The sequence below is a fragment of the Rhea americana genome, unplaced genomic scaffold, assembly GCF_003343005.1.
Source record: "Rhea americana isolate MKP2758 unplaced genomic scaffold, rheAme1 scaffold_92, whole genome shotgun sequence".
In the NCBI taxonomy this organism is placed as follows: domain Eukaryota; kingdom Metazoa; phylum Chordata; class Aves; order Rheiformes; family Rheidae; genus Rhea; species Rhea americana.
This window is the reverse complement of record NW_028187111.1, coordinates 2954857-2961140: the sequence shown is the minus strand read 5'-3', so window position 1 is coordinate 2961140 and position 6284 is coordinate 2954857. Positions and strand designations below refer to the sequence as shown.

The 6284-nt window shown below is 41.7% G+C and overlaps 1 protein-coding gene across 1 annotated transcript in view; it reads left to right on the top strand.

The window, feature by feature from the left end:
* The window catches only part of STXBP5L (syntaxin binding protein 5L), a 201063-nt gene that overhangs the window by 33539 nt on the left and 161240 nt on the right, over nucleotides 1-6284 (top strand). The window lies entirely within an intron of this gene.

Below are 6284 nucleotides of genomic sequence, written 5' to 3'. Positions count from 1 at the left end.
TATAACCTATATAACACTCTATGAAAATAGTAGGGACAGTTGTATCTGGATAATTTTTGAGACCTTTTTTCCTATTCTATTCTTAAAAAATTTCCAGAGATGAAGAAACACAACCTCACCAGGCTATAGTTCAAAATACTAGATTAATGCGCAGTCCTCTTTGAATCGTATTAAAGCTTAACACTTCTGACAGTCTCATACAACTGAGCTGGTAACTGCACAACTTCCTTTAATCATTTGTGGATTTGCTAGCTTAAGTTACTTGTTTGCTGTTATGTTTTTTTAAAAAAGAAAATATAAATGTTTAATCTACGCTATCAAAACCACCTTTTATTTTGTATAATTCTATCTCGTCCCATTACTACTAACCTTTTTAATAGAAATACTTGTTTTGCACTCTCTCACTCCAAAGAGATTTTTCATGCCTTTGCTCACCCTTCTCAATTATCTAGTTCTACAGTATTTTTTCACTTTGCATGGTGGTTTACATAAGGTCAAAAGATGGATTTTCATAAAAAGCTTACATTAGTTTTTCTTAGTACTTTCCTTATGCTTCCTACTCTTTTTCTGTAATTGCAACTTCATGTTCAGCAGCAATCTATGTAGAGCTGGTTACAGGGATTAACAGATCTCTTTATTGAATTCACACTGTAAATTTAAAATCTTCTTATGTGCATGGGCAATTAAACTTTTTTTTCTTCCAGTGGAAATTACTTTGAGTTTTTCAACATCACTCATGGCCATCATCTTGCTCTTCCACCAAGTTTGTTTCGGTCTGTTTAAAGGTCCTTGCCAGTCTTCTGGATTTGACTATTCTAATTGTCCTTGTCACGTGTTTAACTCTTCAGGTCTTTTACAGATTAGTAAATACATTGAACTTTACCAGATCTAGAGTGGAATATTGTGACTTCAACCTCAGTGCCATTGATTTTCAGTGAGACTTTCTTCAGAATGCCAGAATCACTGTTGAAAATGGATTGTGCTCCTGTGAAGAAATTTGTGAAATCTGTTATTCAGATTTGAAAAATTCAAAATTTTCAAATTATTGACAGTTGATCATACAGTTTTTTTTCTATCATGTTTTTGATCAAAGAAGGTATTTTTCTTATTCTGTACCTTTTCATCTCCCTATTGTTCTCTTGTTAAAAATGCTATTTGCAGCCTTTTGAAAACTGTAGGAATTGTTGTCCAATTTCACTTTACTCATGAGTTTTTACAAGGCCAAACAGTAAAAAGAGATTAATATTAGAAGACTTTTTTTGAGGATTTTGTAGTTAGTACTGATTTTAGTGAGTACTGATTAGACTAAATACTTTATTGTACTAATTTTTGTTTTCATTTAAACAAGTTTGTTAGATGCCAGCATAAGATTTACTGGTTTGTAAGTTCCCATTTCATCTCAAATACCTTTCAAAACTGTATGTTATCATCCAGTCAGTGATTTTTTACTAGGATCTACATGCTTCATTCCTGGGCTCCTCCTAAACCCTCACATATATATCATCAAAGCCTGATGGCAATTTACTTCGTACACTGCCAGTTTATTCCTGCACCTATACTTCTGTTATCCTGATCTTTAATAATATTATTTACTTCCCCCCCCCCTCGCCAAAAGTGTGTGCATACAGGATCCTTCACGAATATCCTCTGCTAATAGCAGAATCAAAGAAATAATTGTTTTTTAATATTCTTCCTTTAGTCCTGGGTAACCCCAGAGACCTACCAGTTTCTGTTGCTATTGTTGTTATTTTGTAAGCTTGTCGTTTCCAATGTGATAAAAACAGCCCAGGTTTGTTTTTTCTTTTATCTTTTTTTTAATTTTCTGGCCCTTAGTATAAATCTAGAGCAACTCTACTGAATTGAATGAGGTTATTCCACATCTTTTCCTCCTCCACATGGCCTGAATGCATTTTTCCCCAGGTTTTCTTCTCCGCATTAAAATATAATAAAATGTTTGATCAAGAATATATATTTGCTTTTTAAAATAATGGCCACAGAGTTGTGTTTGAAATTGATTTTACTTCAAGAGGCTGGGACTGTTATCTCAGACTCTCTGTAGATATTTCTACATTTTTGGCTGTATTAGTCACTGTTTTTTATATCCTAAAATCTCCACTGTAAGTATTTTGTCATACTTTCGGCAGGAAAAAATGAAATACACTTTGGTTTGATCGTGTTTAATATGTAACATAACCTTTAGCTGAAGTGATTCTAGTTTCTGGGGATTTGTAAAGTCAAGAAGAGATCTTCATTATTGACCAGTGCTTTTTGGTACAACACCAAGCAAAATGCAGGGCGATATACAGTCCTTCTGGATCTCGGATAGTTTTCCTAAAACGAAAGTTTAAACAGTCTTGAAAAGCATTGCATGTAATGGAAGGCAGCGTTCTTTAATTTTTAATGCCATGAGTTATATTTTGCATTTACAGCTTTGCACTGACTTTAAAGCAGAACAATGCTAGATGAGAATTTTAAAAGCTGTGCAGATATGAATTAAAATTGCAAGTTGCGGTACTGTATAGAATGGAGAAACAAAGCATTTCTTACAGAGAGCTTTTATTACTAGGTCTCAAAGTGAGTAAAAAAGGAATACATAGAATCATAGAACCAGTAAGGTTGGAAGGGACCTCTGGAGATCATCTCTAGTCCAACCTCCCTGCTCAGCAGGGTCACCTAGAGCATGTTGGACAGAGTTGCATCCAGGCAGGCCTTGAAGATCTCCAAAGGAGACTCCACAACCTCTCTGGGCAACCTGTGCTAGTGCTCCATCACTCTCACAGTGAAGAAATTCCCCCTCACGTTCAGGCAGAACTTCCTGTGGTTCAGTTTTTGCCCATGGCCTCTAGTCCTGTCACATGGGACAACTGAAGAGAGTTGGTCCCTATCCCCTTGACACCCTCCCTTCAGATACTTATACACATTGATAAGATCCCCCCTCAGTCTTCTCTTCCCCAGGCTAAAGAGGCCCAGGTCCTGCAGCCGTTCCTCATAGGGCAGATGCCGCCCTCCTCTGATCATCTTTGTAGCCCTACGCTGGACTCTCTCCAGTARCTCCATGTGTGTCTTGTAGTGGGGAGCCCAGAACTGGACGCTGTACTCGAGATGAGGCCTCCCCAGGGCTGAGTAGAGAGGCAGGATCACCTCCCTCATCCTGCTGGCAACACTCTTCCTAATGCACCCCAGGATACTATTGGCCTTCCTGGCCACAAGGACACGTTGCTGGCTCATGGTCAACTTGTCATCCACCAGCACTCCCAGGTCCTTCTCTGTGGAGCTGCTCTCCAGAAGGTCAGCCCCCAGCCTGTACTGGTGCCTAGGGTTATTCCTCCCTAGGTGCAGGGCCCTGCACTTGCCCGTGTTGAACCTCATGAGGTTCCTCTCCACCCAGCTCTCCAGCCTCTCCAGGTCTCTCTGAATGGCAGCACAGCCCTCAGGTGTATCAGCCACTCCTCCCAGCTTGATATCATCAGCAAACTTGCTGAGGAGGCACTCTGTCCCCTCATCCAGGTCATTGATGCACAAGTTGAACAAGACTGGCCCCAGTACTGAGCTCTGGGGAACTCCAATAGCYACRGGCCTCCAGCTAGACTCTGCACCACTGATGGCAACCCTCTGAGCTCTGCCTTTCAGCCAGTTCTCAAGCCACCTCACTGTCCACTCGTCTAACCCACACTTCCTGAGCTTACCTAGGAGGATGTTATGGGAGACAGTGTCGAAAGCCTTGCTGAAGTCAAGGTACASAACGTCCACTGCCCTCCCCTCATCTCCCCAGCCAGTCATTCCATCATAGAAGGCTATCAGATTGGTGAAGCAGGATTTCCCCTTGGTGAATCCATGCTGGCTACTCCTGACCACCACCTTTTACTCCGTATGCTTGGAGATGACATCCAGAAGGAGCTGTTCCATCACCTTTCCAGGGATGGAGGTGAGGCTGACTGGCCTATAGTTTCCTGGGTCCTCCTTCTTGCCCTTCTTGAAGACTGGAGTGACATTGGCTTTCTTCCAATCCTCAGGCACCTCTCCGGTTCTCCAGGACCTTTCCAAGATGATGGAGAACAGCTTGGCAACAGCATCCGCCAGCTCCCTCAGTACCCGTGGGTGCATCCCATCYGGGSCCAWGSATTTGYGGATGTCTAGCCTGCCCAGAAGGTCTCTAATCCTATCCTCCTCAACTAAAGGAAAGTCTTCCTTTCTCCAGACTTTCTCCCTTACATCCAGGCTGCCCTTAGCAGTGAAGACTGACGCAAAGAAGGCATTCAGTAATTCTGCCTTCTCTGTATCCCTTGTCCCCAGGGCCCCTGCCCCATTCACTAGTGGGCCCTCATTTTCCCCAGTCTTCCTCTTGCTACTGATGTATTTGAAGAAGCCGTTGTTGTTGTCCTTGGCATCTCTGGCCAGACTTAATTCCAAATGGGCCTTAGGCTTCCTCATCACATCTCTACATACTCTGAAAGCCTTCTTATAATTCTCCCAAGTAGCCTGCCCCCTCTTCCACATTCTGTGTACTTTCTTCTTCTAAGTTTTGCCAGGAGCTCCTTGCTCATCCTCTTGCTCTTGCAAGATGCAGTGCTCTTGAGCTTGGAGGAAGTGATGCTTGAATACTAGCCAGCTCTCTTGGAACCCCTGTTCTTTCTAGGGCCCTAACCCATGGAATTCCTCCAAGTGGTTCCCTGAAGAGCCCAAAGTCCGCTCTCCTGAAGTCCAGGGTTATGATCCTACTTACTGCCCTGCTTCCTCCTTGCAGGATCCTGAACTCCACCATCTCATGGTCACTGCAACCAAGGCYGCCCCCAACCTTCACATCTCCAGCCAGTCCTTCTTTGTTGGTTAGGACAAGGTCCAGCAGGACACCCTTCCTCGTAGGTTCCTCCACCACCTGCGTCAAGAAGTTATCATCACTGCAGGAGCCTCCTGGACTGTTTGTGCCTAGCTGTGTTGTCCTTCCAGCAGATATCAGGGTGGAATCAATACAGCTATCCCAGTTTTACTGAGCAGGAAACTGAGACAGAGTGATGAAGTGATTTGACCTAGCCTTTTATAAGAGATGTGTAAAGAGCATATGTTCTTTGAGTTCTAGGCTGGCACATTAGCCCCAAGCTGCTTCATTCAATGGCAGTTAGCCTAAAACCTTGTGCTCATGTTTCTGATTATACTCTTTCGTGTTGTCTTCTAGATCATAAGGGCTTCAGGACTGATTCCTTTACTCTCTTGCACTGTACTGCTGTAAGAGCAGCCTAACAATGTAATGACTTACAGATGAATCAAGTACATTCTATGCTTTATTTTCCCCACATACATTTCTATGGTTGAAACACATATTCCATCAGATGACTGTAATATGTATAAATGGAAACTGTTCTCAGAGTCAGGTTTTGAGCACTTTGGTGACGTGGACAGGCATTTGCTTAATGTTCTGCTACGTAGAGAAATGCTATATAAAATCCCAGGATGAATGGATTCAGCATGCACATTCTTCAAATGTCAGAAGAGGTTTTAAAAATTTCATTGCCCAAATGTGCGTCACTGTGTGTTATTTTAGTTCTTACTTGAAGTGAGGAAAAAGGAAACAATGTGCGTATAAAGAGAATAAGAGAGGATATTTTGGCATTTGAATACCACCAGATTGCATTTGCGTTTTGGGGGGTTTCTGAGAAAATACTCTGTAAGGTTGCCACCTGTCAGGAAATCTACCATCTGTCACCTGTCTTGATCTTAGTTGTTCAGAACACAGACGGAGCAGAATAGTGGTATTGCTGCAAGTGCAAACAGTTGATGGGATTATCATTATTAAAAGAGTTASAAACTATTTATTTGCTTGAGTAATAAAAGACTAAATAAATTGCTTGTACAGTATATTATAATATCAAAGTCTCAAGCAGACGGAACTGGCTCWCAATATCAGTTGACCTGTATGTTACTTTTTAGACACTATAGATAAAAACTTCTGTTTACATTTCTCTCTTGCCTTAGTATCACTCAGTACTCAGTTTCATTTCAGCCACAGTGACAAATTTTCATCTTTATCATTTATGGGTTCAAGCAACCACCAACCTTTTCATCCATACTATAGAATCCCAGTGTTTATTTCAACCCCATTTCCCCAAACAGGGGATGGGAAACATTTGGGTTCTYCTTTGCCACTTCTCTATTTTTCAGTCTGAAGGATGAGGCAAGGTTAAATACTGGTCTTTCACCACCATTATGAATACAGATATGAAGATCTCAGCCTCCAGTAGCACATTGTTGTTATTACCATAGCCAGTCTTGAGTCCTCAAGTTTCTCA